Source organism: Cornus florida, unplaced genomic scaffold (genome assembly GCF_030987335.1).
Source record: "Cornus florida cultivar Cherokee Brave unplaced genomic scaffold, ASM3098733v1 CherokeeBrave_3.0.0_Hap2_Chr04, whole genome shotgun sequence".
Taxonomy (NCBI): domain Eukaryota; kingdom Viridiplantae; phylum Streptophyta; class Magnoliopsida; order Cornales; family Cornaceae; genus Cornus; species Cornus florida.
In genome coordinates this window covers 12346489-12367871 of record NW_026775574.1, presented here as the reverse complement: position 1 = coordinate 12367871, position 21383 = coordinate 12346489, and the positions used below count along the sequence as shown (strand labels likewise).

Sequence of the window (21383 nt, the reverse complement as noted above, 5' to 3'; positions counted from 1 at the left end):
GCCCAGTGTGCATTAATTAGCTTTGGGCCTGGTCCCCTTACTGCCTGTTTGGCATTGCCGTTAAAATAGAAAAAGCCTTTTTTGTCAAAAAAATAATAATAATAAAAAAATCTGTTGTGAGTAAAAAACTTATTAGGTATTTAGTGATCAATTATATAAAATATTTTTTAATATGTTTGCTAATAATACTACACTTATATTGCAGTAGTGTTAAATTTATTTTCTAATATGACATTGTGTGGTGCAAACCACAAAGTTGACCCAAGACCTTTTATATTTTCTCTTTCTTCATAAATTATTACACAGTCTATAATCATTGATTTCAAATCAATCACCCATTGACACATAAATAAATGCATTAATTTTATATCAACTTTTTACCTTCTTCCCTGACCATACAATAATTTATCTTCTTTCATAGAAATTAAGGATAATAGTTCATTTCTTTGTTATGGGTATGAAAGTCATCTCTCTTCGATCTGTAGGGTCGACAGTGAAAATCACAAATCCTATAATTGCAAACCAAATATTTAATATATGGATCCACATCAACTTTTACAACAATGGCAAGCAAAAAAGCCAACTTGCATAGTTGTATGATAGTTGCATATGTTGACTTAGTACACCCTCCCTTGACTATTTCTTACCGAATCCAATAAAATTATTAGTCCAAGAAATTATTGGGAACCATGTGATGTGAGAGTAAAACCATAACTCAGAATTTCTTAATTGCAATCTCATTGTACATAAAAATACAAGATATCACACTCTACACCACTCAGAATTTCTTAACTGAAATCCCATTGTACATCAAAGTACAGGATATCATTCTCTGTTGGTTATTTCATTCACTTCACATTCTACTAACAACTCTGGTGCATACTACAGAGCATGGAGTATTACCTGAACCCCATGCTGTGGACGGAACTGTCGTAAGTGCAACTGGTGAATGAATATAGGTTGGGGAGAGGGTGAAGCTGTGGCGCTGCAAAATTCATTCCTACACAAATTCGAGGTCCCAGACCAAAGGGAAGAAACACTGCTTGGTTGTCGTTGGTAGCTTTAGGAACCCCTTCAGAAAATCTCTGTGGTTTGAAAAGCAGTGCATCTTCTCCCCATACTTGAGGGTCATGATGAAGTGCCAGTGTTACCATATAAAGCTCTACATTGGCTGGAATAATGAACTTCCCCAACTTGACTTTCATGTTTAGTTTTTCTACTCAATTGAGCCCCCAGAGGATATAGTCTTAGAGATTCATTGATGATCATGTTCATCTGCATAGAGAAAAAAAGGACATATTAGAATTAAAGGCCGAATCAAATAATGTTAATTTTGTAATGCAAACAAGAATATTCAATTTAATTTTCAACAATTTGGTTACCGTTTTTAGCCTTCCAATGCCTTCTGAATTTGGGTGATCTTGGCCAAATAACTCGAGCACCTCCTGTCTTGCTTTCTCTTGCCAATCTGTATGGATTGCTAGAAGAAGAACAGTCCATGCAAGTAAGGTCGCAGTAGTTCCGTGTCCAGCAAGGTAAAAGGTCTTGCATTCTTCAACCACATCTTCTACTGTTATCCTATATTTCTCGTCAGCATGATGATTAGCGTTCACAAGTAATCCAAGTAAATCAGTCCCGAAGTTATTTACTTCTCCAGTCATTGTCTTCTCTCTTTGATTTATAATCCATATAATGGAATCGCGAATTCCTTGTTCAAGTTCATCTGATTCTAAATCATCAGCAGTTCTTAAGAATTTAATGCAACGGTGGATGAATAAAAATTAAAATGAGTATGCTGACCAATCTGGCTTCTTGTGGAGGAATCGTTCAAAGCTTGAATTCTTTTAATACTCAAAACTAGAGCTAAAATAGATCATTTAGTCATTCATAAATATGTTGATTTTGAAGACAAAACCATCTTGTTATTGTATCTTTTTACAACTTAATGCTAAAATACAGCATAATGGAGTGACCTTTATCTATGCTCCTATAAATATGGTAAGAATTGAGCCAAGAAGTTGAGGGCTTTCCAATCTTGTATTTGACCATCCTGTCAAATCTATTCTTGCCACCAACAGGCCAGTGGCTTAGCGGTACCAAACCCCTACTTCTCAAAGGGAGGTCAAGGGTTCGATCCTCGGTGGAGGCATGTGTGTGTGTGAGTACCAACTAAAAAAACTGTTTCTTGCCATATGAGTTCATATTTCGCTTGCATAATGTTTGGACATAGTTCTATTTCCCAATTCTTCCAAGGTCCTTTAATATTTGAACATGTGAAGAGTAAGGAATGAGGATAACCTCGTAATAAGTTCCTAAGGGATACTGCTACATGTCATGGCATGAATTGGTTTAATTGAAAATTCATATCCCAAGAGGAAGTTCCTCATTTCAATCCCCTATGGTACTTATGATGGTCAAAGCCAAGGGAGAAAAATTACTAATTCCAGTTTATACAGTAGAGCTCTTAAAGTTGAAGGAAAATATGTGATCAATATCAGTTCTATATAAGACTGAAGTTGAGAGTCTTGAGACAATTTAGTCAAAAACCAAAAAAAAAAAAAAAAGAATTTGGACCCATGTAAAGTTTCCTCATGCAATGTCTTCTTTCCTATTCAGAAATCAAATTAATCTGAAACCAGACTTGATTTTAACTAAGGATGAACTTACCAGATGCCAGGAAGCCGAATCTTGAAAGCATTTCTGGCATTTATGATCGACAACTTCATCAACATTTCGAATATATCCTTCCCTTCTAAATAACTGCTCCCAAAAGCTGTTCTGGAAATCACTTCTGATGTTAATACCTTGAACTCTTCATACATATCAACCACTTTTCCTTCATACTGTTTCCACCTTTCTAGCATCATCTCTGTACTTGCAGTCATTTCCGGAATCATATTCTATACACACAACAATCTTCATATAATTAGTAGTTACCCCTTAACACTTAGATCTAGAATTTCATATTACTTGGTATATACTCAGATCATTAGAGAATTTGATCAATAGTAACGCTTCAGTAGTGTTGGTTTCAGTGACTTAACAACAACAAAAACAATAATAACCACACAACTTACCTTGAGCCGATCTGCATGGAAAGCATGATTGGCCAGTTTCCGTAATTTTGTCCATTTTTCACCTTCTGATACCAGAATACCATGTCCTACTAGCTTCTTCAAATAGCCTTCAATGTCTATTCTCTTATAAGCTCCGTCTCTATTGTTCAGTATATCTTTAATAAATTCTGACTCAGTGACAACTAACTGAGCTTTGGTACCATACCAACTGAGATAGGGCTTACCTGATCCAAAAGTAAAATAAAACAAACTAACTAGTTAAATTAGTTCATTTGTATGGATGAACTACTTAGGATTCAAAAAGATATAAAACTAAATAGTGTTACCATATGTGTTGACCCAAGAGTAAACTTCGGGATAAATTCTAGGAAATATGTGATGTGATAAATTCATAGGTCTACTCATTGTGTCCTTCCTCATACTGAAGATCTCTTTTGGTGTTCCCATGGATGAATCTGTAAGAAGGACCATTGATTCCCTTTGACCGCATTATGCCTTGGATGCGAAGTGGCACCCACAAAAATTTGTGCAAGAACTTGATGAAAGTAAATAAAATGAACAAGCACAGAGAGCTTGAAAAAAAAGAATACTAAGGTTCCCAATTCAGCCATATTGCTGTAGACTCCAAATCAACTGAACTGTGGCATTGATTACTGCTTTAAGTATTTCTTGCTTTGTCAGTGAGGAAGGCAATAGGAATCATTTAATTGGAAGCAAGACAAACTGGAAACAAAGTTTTTCCTGCTTCTAATAGATTAAGGCAAATTATTGTTGTTGTACATATTGATAATGTCATTAGTAATTAATTTATTTTGTCTAAAATTTGTATTCTTGTGTTCATTAATAATTTCATTAGCTCTTGGACTTTAACCGTTTGGTGTACAATTGATTCCTTGTCCTAAAAGGGGACAATTGTAGGTACTAACGATGTGGATGTCACTAAGAAATATGTAGAAGTAGTCAATTTATATGTATGAATGTCTTACATGCTTGTCTTACATGGAATATTGGAAGAGGAAGATAAAATGCAATTAAGGACTTTGTTGGCTGTTGTATAATTCCATGGAGGAATGTAAGATGAATTATCTGCACAAGAGGTTCTTGCATGGAGAAGTGAAGAAGGTACGAAAAGATGAACATGAATGCAAAAGTACTTCTAAAACTAAGGCACTAATCAATGATCATCTACACTCACTGGCCAAAAAATAAAAAACTAGAACAGTCGCAACAAAAATTTGAATATGAAAAATAATAACAATAATAATAAATAAGTAGAACAGAAAAAAATTAGATTTGTCTATGATATTTTCCCTTACAGCAATTCATCCACACCAAGTCATCGACGGAAAGATGAGACTGACATAGCATAATGGCCTTTTCCTTTTCTTACAATATTTATAGATTATGAGCTCATGGGTTTGAAACTTGTTCAATATGTGCACATGAGTTTTCATAACCCGACTCTTTCCAGTTTTCAAACACATTAAAATCAAATTAATTCCATGAACCAAAGGCAGGCATCTTTAAATAAAAATGAAAAGAATAAATCATAAATAAAATAAACAAATTTTTTAACCTTTCTTGTAGCTTGAGCATACATGCATCTTTTGGCAATATTGTCCAAGAGATCAAGAACTTTAATCTTGGAATCCGGATTCTTTCCTGTGGAGGGTATCCTGTACCTGCGTCTTGTATCATTAGTGCAACGCACTACATCGTAATGCAACAACATCATGATAAAGTGCAGCAACATGAAATAATAATAAGCGATGTGAATTGTTGCATAAGCGATATAAAGGCACAGAATCAAACCGCACAAGAGAGGATCCGAGTTCTCAACCTTGTAGAACCAACAAGTGGGAGGCTTATCGGCAGATTATATAGCAAACCCCATAATAACATTACTGCACATTATTATTCATGAACACTTTATATTGTGCTTAAAGGGCATTATCCAGTGTAATAGATCCCCAATTAATTGTTCTTATTTTGAAGCAAGGTATTATCTTTAATTTATTTTAACTTTATTGATTATGGTTATTTAGATGATTTTGTGTAAGAAATATATGCAATTTTTACATAAAATATCACATAATATTTGGTTGAAATTCAACATGAGTAAATTTGACATATTAATCTATCTTTAAACCCACAGGGGGTTAAATAGGTCTGAAGATCACAAATGGTGTGTTACACCGAACCCAAAAAATTGCCAAAAAAAAATTATACAGAAGTAAACTGATTTAACAGATCTTAAATTAAAGAAACCAAAAATAAAATAAACATACATTTAGCAGTAGCAAACACACAATTAACATATAGCAGGAAACTTGCTTGTCTGAACATGGGCTTGAAAAGTCTTTCCATGGACCTAATGCTGCTCGTCGGTCTATTGGGTTTGAATTGTGGCCCTTTAAAATCCTTCTTGCCCTAATGGACCTCTAGCCATTTTTTACTGTTTCTTTCACAGTTCATCATATATATTGCAGCAAACACACATTACACACAGTCACACATTAATTAATCATTATCAAGGGCTATGATTTATTCTCCCCAACTTTATCAACTTCTCTGCAAGTATGTGTGTATTTTATATATATAAGTAGTAATTGACAAAAAAAATTGAAATATGGAAATTAATACCGAATATTGGTTAATTTGGCCCCTTTCTTCTTCCTCTTACTTCTTCTGGAGAACGGCTATACTACCTTGAACTCCAATCTCTCTGTCTACTTGACTACTTCAATGCTACGCACGGTGGGGTTATATTGTGCTTAATACAGATTCAATAAGCTAGGTAATAATGCATTAATCATCACAGTAGTACTTACGTATGTGTTGTTGACCCAAGTGTAAATGTGAGGATGGATTCTAGGAGATATGTGATGTGATAAATTCATGGGTCTACTCATTGTTTCCTTCCTCGTGCTGAAGATCTCTTTGGTGTTTCTATGGATGAATCTGTAAGAAGGACCATTGATTCCCTGTGACCGTATCATGCCTTGGATGCGAATTGGCACCCACAAATATTTGTGAAGGAATTTGATGAGAGTTAAGAAGAGGAGCAAGCACAGAGAGCTTGAAAGAAAGACTCCAAATCAATTCAACTGAGTGTATCAGAATTGGTACCCACAAACATTTGTGGAGGAAGTTGATAACAAATAAATAAATCTAGCACGACATGTAAAGTACCATGGATACGTAGAATGGTCAAATTCTAAAAAAATAAAATAAAATACTACAATAGGAAAGCTTGGACTTGAGTATATATATAAATATAAATTTTTATTGATATTTGCATGGAGTTCAAATTTCAAAAGAGATAAGTGTGTATAATTAATAATTAGAAAAATAATATTTATATATATATATATATATATATATATATATATATATAATTTTTTATAATATTAATTTGTTGAGTAATATTATAAAACTTTAATTTATATCTAATTTTTATATTAAGAGTCCCTCTAAAATAATTATTTTTAAAAAATAAAATTATATCATTATTGTAATAATTTTTATATCATATATACAGTCCTTTCAATATTTTATCATAATATTATTTTTGTTTACAATTATTTCATTATTTTATCATAATATTGTTTTTGTTTACCATTATTTTATTATTTTATTATAATATTGTTTTTGTTTAAATTAACAAGTGTCATTATATATTTCACTACTTGTAATGATGTATATAGTGTTAATATTTTTTTAAAGAAAAAGTTAAAACACTTTAGAATGTATTCATAATATTTTAAGACACTGCGTAGAATTGTATTATAAGTGTTAAGTCGAAATGTTTGAGAAGTATTAGCGAAGTGTTTAGAAATATTAGTCAATAAAGCGTCCAAAATAACAAAATTTAATTTTTAGTTATGAACATGTATATTTGAAGAGTCGAACGATACGGACACAACACGGTACAACTCCTTAAGGGCCGGATTTATTATAAGAGAGTGAGTGAATATACTTTAATATTTTCTTCATTAATTACGGTGAAATTGGACACAGACCGAATTGTATTCAATTATTAATTTTACACCCGTTTGTGATCGAACAACTAGTACTTTGTACGTGATGAAAGAGTATATATTGAATGTGCCAGTCATATCAAGTTATTGTGTAATATTTCGGATTTTTCTTTTTCTTTTTTTTATTTTTTTGGTAAATTTTGTTCTTTTTCGTATTTATTATTTTATGCATTGTTTTACGTACCACATGGTCCTAGGAGTTAGTTGGGACGTTTCTTTGAGTTCAAACTCTTGGAAATATATTTAGGATCGTTTCGAATCATTTTTAGCATTTTGAATTTTTGGACTCGATAGGTCTCGTGTGGGCCCCACTTAGGTGTTCGAAATTTTTTCAGACATTATTATTTGCCTTTATTTTATTTTTAGACACTCATTTTACACTTCGTTGCATTATTTCACGGTGTTCGGGGCTTTTGTGGACCATTTTCAAGTTTAAACAGAAAGCAGGACCCACCACTTTGGCTTTGACACTATATATGACACTTAGTCATTTGTTTGGCCACAATTTCTTTTCTTTCCCAATCCTACATTGTAATGACCTGGTCATTTTTCTTCCTTTTCTTTTCTCAAATTTTCACGGATATTTTTTTCCCGTTGATCTTTTCTTTTCTGAGTTCGATTTTTTCGTCTCTTGGTATCATCTTGAGTGCTCGGGGATGGTTTCAGAGACTCTTTTCCTTGGTTTGACGACTTCCTTTGAGGACCGAGTCATTTTCACTTTTCACTTTTGTGACACTATTCACTTTTCGTCTTTTTCCCGTGTGTCACTTTGTTTGCATAACCTCACTTTTCGTGTTCGGATTTGATTCCAGTTTTGCATGCATCCATAATATTTAAATTCCATGATATTGTATTTTTACTATTATAGAAAAATACATTCTAATTGCTTACTTTTTTGTAAAGGGCATGGATGCATACTTTCTTGTAAATATACTTGATTTTGAGATTTTAGTATAATTATGTAAAGTAATTATTTTTCGTCTTAGGGACCATTTTGTAATTTAATTTGGAAGATATTTTCAAAAGGGACCTTTTTGCAATTTCTGAAAAAGTGTGACAAGTGTCACACTCTCATTGGTCCACTTGTTGACAATTGTGTGGAAGCACTTTGAGGCCTTGGATGAGGACATGTGGAGGGTGGAGATTTAACCACTTGTTGACCTAGGATAAGTGCACTTGTTGGCTTGGACGGTTGAGAAGTGTAGGCTTAGGATTAAGCCTACAATGGATGTTTGGATGAGTGACAAGTGTATGCTCCAAATTAAGTCTTGTAATTAATTTTTGGGCCACTTTGGGATTATGGTTTTAAAGAAGGGTTTTTGTGCAATTGATCATAGATGTGTGTGTTGACCATGGTGTAGGATCACCTAGTAAGTGGAGGATTTCTAATTCCTCCACTCACACTTTTTCACATTATGTCATTAGCTTCCTCACCACAAACCCTAGCCTCCATGGATGAAGCTTAAAGCCTTAAGCTTTGACCTTGATTTTTGAAAGCCTTCCATTGATTTCCAAGCTTGATCTTAGGAATACTTTTTGTTCCCCTCATCCTTCTCTACATAAACCTTGAAGGGTTAACCATTTTGTGTTGATTTGCCTTGGATACTAGAGAGACACTTCTCTAGTGAAGTAGGGGGTGTTATAATTTATTTTCCAAGTTGTTTTACTTGTTCTTGTATGAAATATAAGTTGTATGCATGACTTTTGTTAATTTGAAAAATTAGAGATTTATCATAGCTTGCATATAACTCATTTTAGACTTGATAAATGGTATGGCCATGAGTTGATCTTTGTTATATATTAAATTGGAAAGATTTAAATGAGTTTTCAAATTTAGAGATTTAATGAATTTAATTTGATTTAAATTCTAGTTAATTTTGTTTTATTTGTATTCCATTTTAGACTTGATATATGGTATGACTATGACTTAGTGTTTGCTATATATTAATTTGGGGTCATTTGAATAACTTTTGAAATCTAGAGATTTAATTGATTTAAATTAATTAAATTCTACATGATGGTATCTTGCTCACTTTGCACTTTTGATTTGATATATGTAATGACCATGATATGTTGTTTAACATATATTAATTTGAAGCTAATTGGAATTGATTTTAAATCTAGAGAATTTAATTATTTTATTTAATTAAATTCTATCTAATTGTTCCATGGATTTAATTATGTTGTAGAAGTGATTTTATGTATAAATCATGGATTTGGACTTGTTGTATATTCACTTGGTTGTGTTTTGAGCATTGGATAATATTGTTGTTATAATTATATTCATGAGAATGTATTTTCTTTATGGAATATATTGTTGACTTGTGTAATGAATTGCACACCTTCTATTTGACATTATATATGCCATTTTAGAATTTAAACTCTAAGGCATGGATTGTGTGGTTTCAACCTACTTGTGTATGGAAAGTGATTTCGTGCATTATATAAATTATGTATAAGTTGTGAACTTATTTGGTTTATTTTGGAGTCTTGGGACATTGTTACAAGTGATATGGCTAGAGTTTGGCTCTAGTGCGGGAGGTATGAGTTCTCCCTAATTGAGATAGTGTGCACTAGGGTAGTCTTCCCAGCTGGTTAATGCCCGGAATAACTATTTTGATCTTGGTTTAGTCCGAGACGTGATGTCCAAGTTTTCCACTATTTGATTTCGCATTCAATTCCAAGTTGACAATCAAGTTTAATTGTGACTTGTGGTTTTGGTTATTAGCGATTTTGATGTTATTAAGTACATCTATGCGTTATGATTTTAATGAGTCGTTGTAAATTTTGATGTTGTTAAGTACATTCGAGCTTTATGATTTAATGAATCATTGTAAATTTTGATGTTGTTAAGTACATCTATGCTATATTGTTCAAATGCAACGTAGGAATGATCCCATAGATTTATTTGGGACATAGACATTAGGTGGCATGACCCACTCTTGTCGTCTTCGTATTTTAGATTTCAAGTTGATGGCCTTGAGAATTTATATCTTGTTGCTTGTATAGCATGTTTTTATGTTGTTTGGAATTGCATGAAGGATGTGATTTATGCTAGAAATGAGTTAAGGTAGCTTAGGATGCTCCATGAGTCTAACCTTGATATAGACGTTAGATGACATGATCCTTTTGAATTGTTTCATGATAGTCTAAAAATCTTTAAGAAATCGAGTCGATGCATGCTCATTCTCTACGAGTAAACTTGTTTACTCACCTCGAAGTTATTGGGGGTTTTGTTCAGGTACGAAAACTTGGTCCATGATGTTCATCATTGCTTGGATGATCCTAGACTTGAAGACTTTAGTTCTTGTAAAGGTTGGCTTGAAATGCCACTCGTAGCCTTATATGTCAAAATGTGTATATTTGATTCCATATATGTAGTGTGTACATGAGTACACTCTTTACAATGTATTTGATATGTATGAGATAAGGCCGGAGGCCAATAACACGTATTTTGTATCCTATGTAATTTTTGACTTCATGAAATATTATGAAATTGTTGAAAAATGTTAAGTTATTGTCTCCCTATGATTACATCGGTTGTGGGAATTCCATTTTGATTCTTCCGTAGGATTTCATTAGTCATGTATGAGGTGTGACCAAGGGCCAAACGGTCATTTGATGTCATTCGTTAATTTTGGATTTCAAAATTTCCATTTCAAGTTTATTTTCGCCTTTTTGGCCTTTGGGGGGTCGGATTTTGACTCGCCCATTTCCGGAAGCCGCGGACCATTCCCGCACGCTCAAAATCACTATTTACGTTTGCGTGCATGATCATTTTCATGAAAAACTCTTTTGTTGGGGAAATGAGCCTCCTACGGACTCACTTCACATTTTTCTTGAAAACTCTTGTTCAAGGGAATTTTGGGGATTTCCTTTGCGAAATAAATTCCGTTCTCGATTATATCACATAGAAAATGTTATTTTAGGGGGAGTTTCTTCACGACATTTTTTCGAAAAATGTCATCTTGATCTCGAAAACCGCGTTGCAAATTCATTTTTCTGCATTTTCTACTGTTTCTGCATTTTGAAGGTTCCAGTCCACGCCACTGCTGCATTTAGCGGGCCCTTACAGTATTTGGGTGGGTACCCGCGAGATTCTGCCACATTTGGCGGGCCCCCGCAACTTTTGGGCCGGCGCCCGCCAGGACTTGTTCCTACTTCAAACACCTTTCTTCAACGGGTCATATCTCACTCATTTTAACTCTGAAGTGGTCCATTCTTGAGTCTAAACTAACCGCGTCAAAATAAGATTTCCAATGGTACCAAGTAGAGCTTCAGATTCCATTTGTAACTCATGTTATTCATATTTTAGTAAGGTAGTGTCAGAATTTGGTTCGAACCAGGATAGGGTTTCCCTTCCTTCGACTTCAGGACTTGATATATTTTCTTTCCGGACTCCTAATCAGGTGATTCTTGAGTCTAACTTCATTAATTTTTTGTTGTCTTTCCAGTGGTATGCTTGGTAATATCCATTTCTCTATGAAATAACCATTTTACCCCAGGTTCATTCTTATCCATTTTTGAAACGTCGCTTCCGCATTTAATATCTTTAGGTTTCGTGACCTCATTGAGGATCACATTGGTGTCCTAGAGACGTGTTGCATCTCTAGAGACCATGGTTTTATCTTTTGTTTCCGTATTCCATATTCGTCAACAGGTCTATGTTCGGTTTATCACAGGACGTACTGGCCAAAAAACTAGGGTCGTCACAGGTGGTATCAGAGCTCCTAGGTTTGAATACCTTGGATGATGGGTTTTGGGTGCATATCATGGTTGTGTTGCCATGCTCTATGTGTTTATATTCTCCATGATAATATGTTTTGGTTTGATAACATGTTTATGTGCTTACGTGCTACATGTGGTATGCCGTTTATTTAGCATGATTTAAATCATTTTTTAAAGAGCATGATATATAATGTATGCTAGATTAGATTTGTATATGCATAAATGTGTTGCATATTTGGCACGACACCGGATTGGTCATTGAGGCACGAGTTGGGGTTGATGGAGATTGTAGTCACAGTTTTGTGGTAGTGTAGGTTGTTGTCGACCTAGCATTGGTTTTGGGTAAGTGGTAAGACACCTTTTGTTTGGGCCCTCGTGAGGTGAGTCATCTGGCATTGCCGTAGTGCTGGATTTGTTGGTTTTGGGCCATGATGAGGTTATGGACCTCTTAGGATCCTTGGTTGTTTGGGATGATTCCTCTGGGATTGCAATTTTTGTGGGCGGGTACGTTTGTGGGCAAGTGCATGGTACTGTCATGCTACCATACTGGCTAGCTACAAGTGCAGTTTGGATGGAATTAATGTTGGTTTTGTTTCGATAGGCATTATCCTTTTGATCGATGATGATGATGGTTATTTTGGAGATCAGTCGTGGTGATTGATTTGGTTGTTGTTGGTATGACTATAGTTGCCATTTTCTTTGAGTTCTCCTTGCGTGATGACGCTTTTGGGATCAAGTCAATTGATTGATGTTTTGGGTAGAAAGAACATTGCACTGTTAGTGTCACTTGTAGTGTCACCTTTAGGTTCAGAAATGGATTGTTAGAGTTTTACCATTGTGGTAAGGGCTCACGTTTGTTTTGAGACAGGTTGTTGTCGCCTTGGTTTTTGGAGTCAGTTTATGGCTAGGACTGGTCTTTCCTTCTACCTAGACACTCCAGGACACGATGTCCATAGGGTTCATTGTTGCATCATTTTTATCCTTTGCAGTTTCATTTACTACCATGTTAGTAGTATGATTCATGATATTGCAATGCATGAGTAGGTGGAAGTGTGTCCACATTACTTTCTTGTTGAGTGGCATTAGCATGCCTTTTTTATATGCTTAGAGATGCCATGTTGTTACTGTACTATAGTGACATAATTTTGTGCTTACATGGAGACGTGCTGCATGTACCCTTGATTTTATCTATGTGAGTAAATTTAACTTCTTGGTAGTTGCATTTCTTTGTTATTTGCACGACCTTCATGTTTAGTTTCTCCTTTTTTGCTCCCTTTTCATATTTGTCGTGTTGACATTTGTGGGAGAATAGGGTTTCTCATCTTTTCTTGGTTTGAGTAAGGGACTTCACAAGGAGTGAGTCTCTTCTCTTCGTTGCGTTGTGCACAACCTTGGGGTTGGTTGGTCCGTGGGGATCACCATTGTTGTCTTGAGTCCTTGGTGAGGATTTGGTTGATTTTGGTTGACTACTTCTATATAAGGGGTGAAGTCTATGACCTTATTGTCTTTCGTTTCAGAGACAGAGTTGTGGTGTTGTCCTTCTTAGGACTGGTGGTTCATTTCCTTCGTGTCTTCCTTTGGAGAGTTTTGCGGTGGTTGTTGACAGAGTTGTGGTGCTCAGAGTGAGTGGATTAGTACAAGATCATTTTACGGGGACTTGTGTCCATTTCATTGAGGATTTGTTTGGTTTGTGAGGTGAGCTCGATGCTTTTTTGAGAATGTCCTTCGGAGACTTGTTTTAATTTTGGAGACTTAGATGTGGTTGACTCTTAGGATAAGTTTTAAAGAATCGCTGTTGGATATGGCTTGTTTGTGGAGTTTTCTCGTCCTAGTTATGACTAGGCATAGTTTTGAGGAATCTTAGTTCTAGTGGTTGTTTATGGATTGATGGAAATTGAGGAATTTTGATTCAGCTTGGTGATACCAAGCACGGTTTCGAGAGATTCATTTTGTGACCTTGGTTGTCAGGATTTCGATGTGTGCGCCACTTGGTGGACTTTTATTTTGAGGATTTAGTTATCCACGATAGGGATTTGGATCTGATGTTTGATTACGGTGTAGTCTTGTAGTTAATATGTTTTTAGGAAGATATGAAGGACATTCGATGAAATATCTTGTAGTAAGGTTCGTTTTGATTTTTGGAGGTTTCGATTTGCTTTTCAGGCTTTGAATTCATGATTGATATTGTTGATAGTAATATTTTAAGACGTTCGAGATGTTAGTTTTGCTGTATTGAGGATTTAGGGTCTTAAGTATAATGGTGCCTATGACATTGTTGTCAGAGTTTGGGATCAGCCGGGATGGTCCAGAACGTCTTTGGACCATATCCCAACTCTCATAGATGTCTAGTTCCCACATTGCTTTTGGCCATGATCGTTTTGCGACATTGATGTCATTGGTATCGAGAGGTTTCATGGGTAGACCTAGTGGGGGGCATGTTATGAATTAGTGCCTTATACTGTCATGTTACCATACAAAGTTGTGTGTTGTGGGCGAGTGATAGTTGTCGTCAATGCTACCTTACTGATGAGTAAGTGTGGGCGGGCGCTGTGCTCTGTCTTTGCTATCACACATTTGAGTACGTCGTGGGTGAGTTCTGGTGGCTATTCGTACTGCCACGTCGTCCTTATTCGGTACCTTGATTCGATATGTGGTGATTTTGGAGTTCTTTTGGTGGTTGTTTTTGGTTCCTTATGATGGTTCGTCAAGAGGGATGTTTTCAATTGCTGTTTTCCAATCCTTTGTCTGACTTTGGGTTCTGTATGTGAGTTTGGACTTGTTGTGTGGCCGTGTGGTCACTTTTCTTTTACGAGTTGTCATGTCGTGAGCACGTGGGTGCGAATAACAGTGGCTTCTACGTTGTCATTCAGTTTTGGGGATTGCTTTTGTAGCATGTTGCGTGGGATACTCGGAGATGTACTCCGTAGTTATCCTAGTTTCGCTTTTTGTTTTGTTAGGGCTGGATTTTGGGGACGAAATCCTTTTTAGGTGGGAAGGTTGTAATGACTCGGTCATTTTCCTTCTTTTTTTTTTTTTCTCAGATTTTCACTGATATTTTTTTTTTCGTTGATCTTTTCTTTTCTGAATTCGATTTTTTCATCTCTTGGTATCATCTTGAGTGCTCGGGGATGGTTTCAGAGACTCTTTTCCTTGGTTTGACGACTTCCTTTGAGGACCGAGTCATTTTCACATTTTCACTTTTGTGACACTATTCACTTTTCGTCTTTTTCCCGTGTGTCACTTTGTTTGCATAACCTCACTTTTCGTGTTCGGATTTGATTCCAGTTTTGCATGCATCCATAATATTTAAATTCCATGATATTGTATTTTTACTATTATAGAAAAATACATTCGAATTGCTTACTTTTTTGTAAAGGACATGGATGCATACTTTCTTGTAAATATACTTGATTTTGAGATTTTATTGTAATTATGTAAAGTAATTATTTTTCGTCTTAGGGACTATTTTGCAATTTAATTTGGAAGATATTTTCAAAAGGGACCTTTTTGCAATTTCTAAAAAAGTGTGACAAGTGTCACACTTTCATTGGTCCACTTGTTGACAATTGTGTGGAAGCAATTTGAGGCCTTGGATGAGGACATGTGGAGGGTGGAGATTTAACCACTTGTTGACCTAGGATAAGTGCACTTGTTGGCTTGGACGGTTGAGAAATGTAGGCCTAGGATTAAGCCTATAATGGATGTTTGGATGAGTGACAAGTGTATGCTCCAAATTAAGTCTTGCAATTAATTTTTGGGCCACTTTGAGATTATGGTTTTAAAGGAGGGTTTTTGTGCAATTGACCATAGATGCGTGTGTTGACCGTGGTGTAAGATCACCTAGTGAGTGGAGGATTTCTAATTCTTCCACTCACACTTTTTCACATTTTGTCATTAGCTTCCTCACCACAAACCCTAACCTCCATGGATGAAGCTTAAAGTCTTAAGCTTTGACCTTGATTTTTGAAAGCCTTCCATTGATTTCCAAGCTTAATCTTGGGAATACTTTTTGTTCCCCTCATCCTTCTCTACATAAACCTTGAAGCGTTAGCCATTTTGTGTTGATTTGCCTTGGATACTAGAGAGACACTTCTCTAGTGAAGTAAGGGGTGTTATAATTTATTTTCCAAACTATTTTACTTTCTCTTGTATGAAATATAAGTTGTATGCATGACTTTTGTTAATTTGAGAAATTAGAGATTTATCAGAGCTTGCATATAACTCATTTTAGACTTGGTAAATGGCATGGTCATGAGTTGATTTTTGTTATATATTAAATTGAAAGATTTAAATAAATTTTCAAACCTATAGATTTAATAAATTTAACTTGATTTAAATTATAGTTAATTATGTTTTGCTTGTATTCCATTTTACACTTGATATATGGTATGACTATGACTTAGTGTTTGCTATATATTAATTTGGGGTCATTTGAATAACTTTTGAAATCTAGATATTTAATTGATTTAAATTAATTAAATTCTACATGATGGTATTTTGCTCACTTTGCACTTTTGATTTGATATATGTAATGACCATGATATATTATTTAATATATATTAATTTGAGGCTAATTGGAATTGATTTTAAATCTAGAGAATTTAATTATTTTATTTAATTAAATTCTATCTAATTGTTCCATGGATTTAATTATGTTGTAGAAGTTGATTTTATGTATAAATCATAGATTTGGACTTGTTGTATATTCACTTGGTTGTGTTTTGAGCATTGGATAACATTGTTGTTATAATTATATTCATAAGAATGTGTTGACTTGTGTAATGAATTGCACACCTTCTATTTGACATTATATATGCCATTTTAGACTTTAAACTCAAAGGCATGGATTGTGTGGTTTCAACCTACTTGTGCATGAAAGGTGGTTTCATGCATTATATAAATTATGTATAAGTTGTGAACTTATTTAGTTTATTTTGGAATCTTAGGACATTGTTACAAGTGATATGGCTAGAGTTTGGCTCTAGTGCGGGAGGTATGAGTTCTCCCCAATTGAGATAGTGCGCACTAGAGTGGTTTTCCCAGCGGGTTAATGCCCGGAATAACTATTTTGATCTTGGTTTAATCCGAGACGTGATGTCCAAGTTTTCCACTATTTGATTTCGTATTCAATTCCAAGTTGACAATCATGTTTCATTGTGACTTGTGGTTTTGGTTATTGACGATTTTGATGTTGTTAAGTATATCTATGCGTTATGATTTTAATGAATCACTGTAAATTTTGATGATGTTAAGTACATTCAAGCTTTATGATTTAATGAATCATTGTAAATTTTGATGTTGTTAAGTACATCTATGCTATATTGTTCAAATGAAACTTAGGAATGATCCTATAGATTCATTTGGGATATAGACGTTAGGTGGCATGACCTACTCTTGTCGTCTTCGTATTTTAGATTTCAAGTTGATGGCCTTGAGAATCTATATTTTATTGCTTGTATAGCATGTTTTTCTGTTGTTTGGATTGCGTGAAGGATGTGATTTATGTTAGAAATGAGCTAAGGTAGCTTAGGATGCTCCCTGAGTCTAACCTTGATATAGACGTTAGGTGGCATGATCCTTTTGAATTGTTTCATGATAGTCTAAAAATCTTTAAGAAATCGAGTCGATGAATGCTCATTCTCTACGAGTAAATTTGTTTACTCACCCCGAAGTTACTTGGGGTTTTGTTCAGGTACGAAGACTTGGTGCGTGATGTTCATCATTGCTTAGATGATTGTAGACTTGAAGACTTTAGTTCTTGTAAAGGTTGGCTTGAAATGCCACTCGTAACCTTATATGTCAAAATGTGTATATTTGATTCCATATATGTAGTGTGTACATGAGTACACTCTTTACAATGTACTTGACATGTATGAGATGAGGCCGGAGGCCAATGACATGTATTTTGTATCCTATGTAATTTTTGACTTCATGAAATATTATGAAATTGTTGAAAAATGTTAAGTTATTGTCTCCCTATGATTACATCGGGTGTGGTAATTCTATTTTGATTCTTCCATAGGATCTTATTAGTCATGTATGAGGTATGGCCAATGGCCAAACGGTCATTTGATGTCATTCGTTAACTTTGGATTTCAAAATTTCCATTTTAAGTTCATTTTCGCCTTTTTGGCCGTTGGGGTGTGATACCCCCGAATTTCCGGATACGGGTTGGCCAGGCCCACGCCCGATTACCCGAGGATATCAAACCAATTAGCAATAATCGAACACAGACTATTATTACGATAAACATGAGTAAATAAAATTCGCTGGAAAGAAACTAAATGCAAATCCTTTATTGAAAACTTCAGAATAAATCTTATAAATAAGAACTAGTCTGTTACATCCAACTTCTCCAATTATAATACAACTTGGGAATCCATCTGGTGGACCCTTAATCAAAAGCCAATACTGGAAAGTGAACAACTAAAAAGAAGTCCACTGCTGAACCATGAAGAACCCCCTACATCATCAGTAGAATGAGTAGTCATCTCTGCTCGGCACGAACAAGCTCTAAGACCTGGAACCGTCCGTTACCTGAAAAATAATAGTTGGTCAGGCCTACGAACAAGTTCTATCCTAACTACAATCCAAACAGAGACCCGATACGCAGATACATCCTAGACATCTCAAACATATCTATATAGTCCTTAATAGATAAATATAGATCCACACTACATGACTCTCACCAACTATGCTGAGGGTCTCAACCTGAATAGAAGGTAACATGCAAAATGCACCTGAGTGGGCATGACTACCTAAGCCTAATAGGGTATACCTCAACCAACATAGCTAGCTACGCATCCTACTGCATATACGCACCCTAACCGTCGACTATGAGACTCAAGCTCAAATCGCGGTATCATAATTTATATATATAAATTCCCATCCAAACCAATGTAGTGCCGCTCAACTGATTCGCTGCCATGACACGACATAAATTAGGATTTATTGTTTTACTTAAACCCCTATCCATTCTAGGTGATACATGCACCCTAACCGTTGACTTTAAGACTAATGCTCTTGTCACGGTAACATAATGATATATTTAAAATCCATTCACATTCATCCATAAGAAATTCAGTAAGTTGTTCAGATTATTCAACTGCACAGACTTAAGTATTTAGGGTGGATTCTATTTTAATCATCCGAACCCTTATTCCAGTATAGGTAGGACTTTAGCAACTGGTGCTGTCCAAACCTAGTATGACACCGTCTCATACCGGTTCATACAATCCTCCACATCCATGTAATTGACAGAACATATAATAATTCAGCAATTAAATCCACGATCATGTAACAATTACAGACTATTAATAATAGTTCAGCAATTAATATCCAAAAACAAATCCATCCATGTAATTAAACGAGACAAAATTTAGTAACTCATTAAGTTAAAATCCAGCATCCATCCCGTTAGTTGACAGAAAATATAAATATAATTCCTCAATTAATTCTAGGCCAAGCATTGAATTAGATTTATAAAGCCTAAGTACTGGTTCAGCAATTTAAATCCAAATCCTAACCCAAATAATTGCAGTGTAATGCTTAATATTACAGCAATTGTAATTCAAATCTTACATCCATGTATTGCAGAAAAGAATTTAATATCTTAACCAATAATGTCCAAACTATACATAGACCAAACTTGTTAATTAAATGGTCCTAACATGCCACCAAAAATTAAGATTTATAATTATAATAATATTTCGTTAAATTGCTAAAGTTTACTTAAGCAATTAAGCTCATTCCATCCGTTAACCGCCTGTACTGTTATATACTTTTCTACGGTTAAATTCATGAGTACTAAGACCTTAATTTATTAAAGATAGCATGGTATAATGTTTGGAATCCATGTTCCAACTCTTTTTAATTTTTAGACACAGTTTGCACAGTTAAATCCTTTCGATCCGCTAAATCCGTAAACTGCCTGCGACTTGCCTTAGATTTTCCTACGGTTTAAAACATTAGCATATAGTTAAATTAATGCACCCTAAGGCTTAAAAACTTCATGAATTAATTTTTTAAAAACCTTTCCCTAACTCAACACAGTTCAGAGAGTCTAATTTGAACTCAAACAGTGCCAACAATATCAAACAGTGCCTTAAAACTAACCACAGAACGTAAAAGAAAAGTGGAGCCGGCTCTAGACAAGTTGAGCAGGCTCCAAAACACTTTGGAGCCGGCTCCTATACTCTTGGAGCTGGCTCAATGAAGGGGGAGCCGGCTCCCAACTTCCTGGAGCCGGCTCTCACCTCATTTGAGAGCTCCGTTCCCCTTTTTGCTCCGGCACCGACCTTCTGCTTCATCTCTGGCATATTTCTACCATTCAGTTGATTTATAAAACTGATTCTAAGGGTTCTAGGAGTATCCAGTAACATCTTAAACATTAGTTACACTAGTGGGCATCATTGAAAAATCTTAGAACATTTACCAAATAGAATATGCTTAAAGACTAACACTGAAACTCAATAAGCACAAACTGAAACAGATTAAATTGCAACACATAATTAAATAGGATAAAACTGACCCCATGAGTTTTATATAACCCCAGTAGCACTCCCCTATTTTATATTCAATGGTTGCAAACAAATACAGAGATTAAACTTGCTACCGATTTAGCATGCGTACAGATTTAATAGTGAAACCAAACTTAAAAATAAAATGATTTCAGTTTAATTTCAACCCCTATAGATAATTAATTTATCATATACTAAGCATGCATGATCCGTTTAATATCCTAGAGAACAGCTATGAATGCACAGAACACAAGCCAAAGGGAGAGAGACAGAATAGAACTTGCCTCTGTAACTTTAGTTTGCCGTCCTCTGTCCAGACTTTCCGGTGACCTCTTGACTATCATCCACTCCATTGTTGCCCTAGGTTCAACTCATGAGCAGCATCCCTTCCTCCTCTCCTTGGTTCAGCCTTAATTATTGGCCAAAACCCTCGTCTCCTCCTCTGTTTTCCTCACCTTCTCTCTCTGTTCCCTCTCTGTTCTCTCTCCATTATATTGTACGTGTATAAGGTTTCCACCCTTTGAAGACCATAGCAGTATATATATATATAAGCCCCAAGAAACCCTAAACCCAAATCCTAATCCACGATGGAAAACTTAATTCTAGTCGGCGTGAGATGTACCAAACTCAAACCCTAATTAACATTACAATTAAATACAAAATTTAAATTTAAATCAAATGGAAACAAAAAAATAAAACAATTAAGCACCTAGCCATATAAATACCAAAAATAATTAAAATAAATAATGAAAACAATAAAATAAATATTAAAATTCCAATTATAACCCTTACAAAATCAGGGGTATTACATTCTACCCCCCTAACAAACGGAATTCCGTCCTCGGAATTCACAAAAATTTGAATTATATTTTAAAATTCATTTCCGTTCCATTGTGGACTCTGCCTCGGTGTAAATTAAAAAAAATAAGACACATAGCAATCAAAGATGAACCAGGTAACAACAAGATGCAACACAAAATAACAAAATCAACCATATAGACACACACAATGTAACAAAA

General features: G+C 35.0%; 1 pseudogene; it reads right to left on the bottom strand.

Moving 5' to 3' along the window:
* Window positions 1–882: 882 nt before the first annotated feature.
* Window positions 883–20163, bottom strand: LOC132304722 (cytochrome P450 CYP749A22-like; annotated as a pseudogene).
* Between the last annotated feature and the right edge of the window lie 1220 nt (window positions 20164–21383).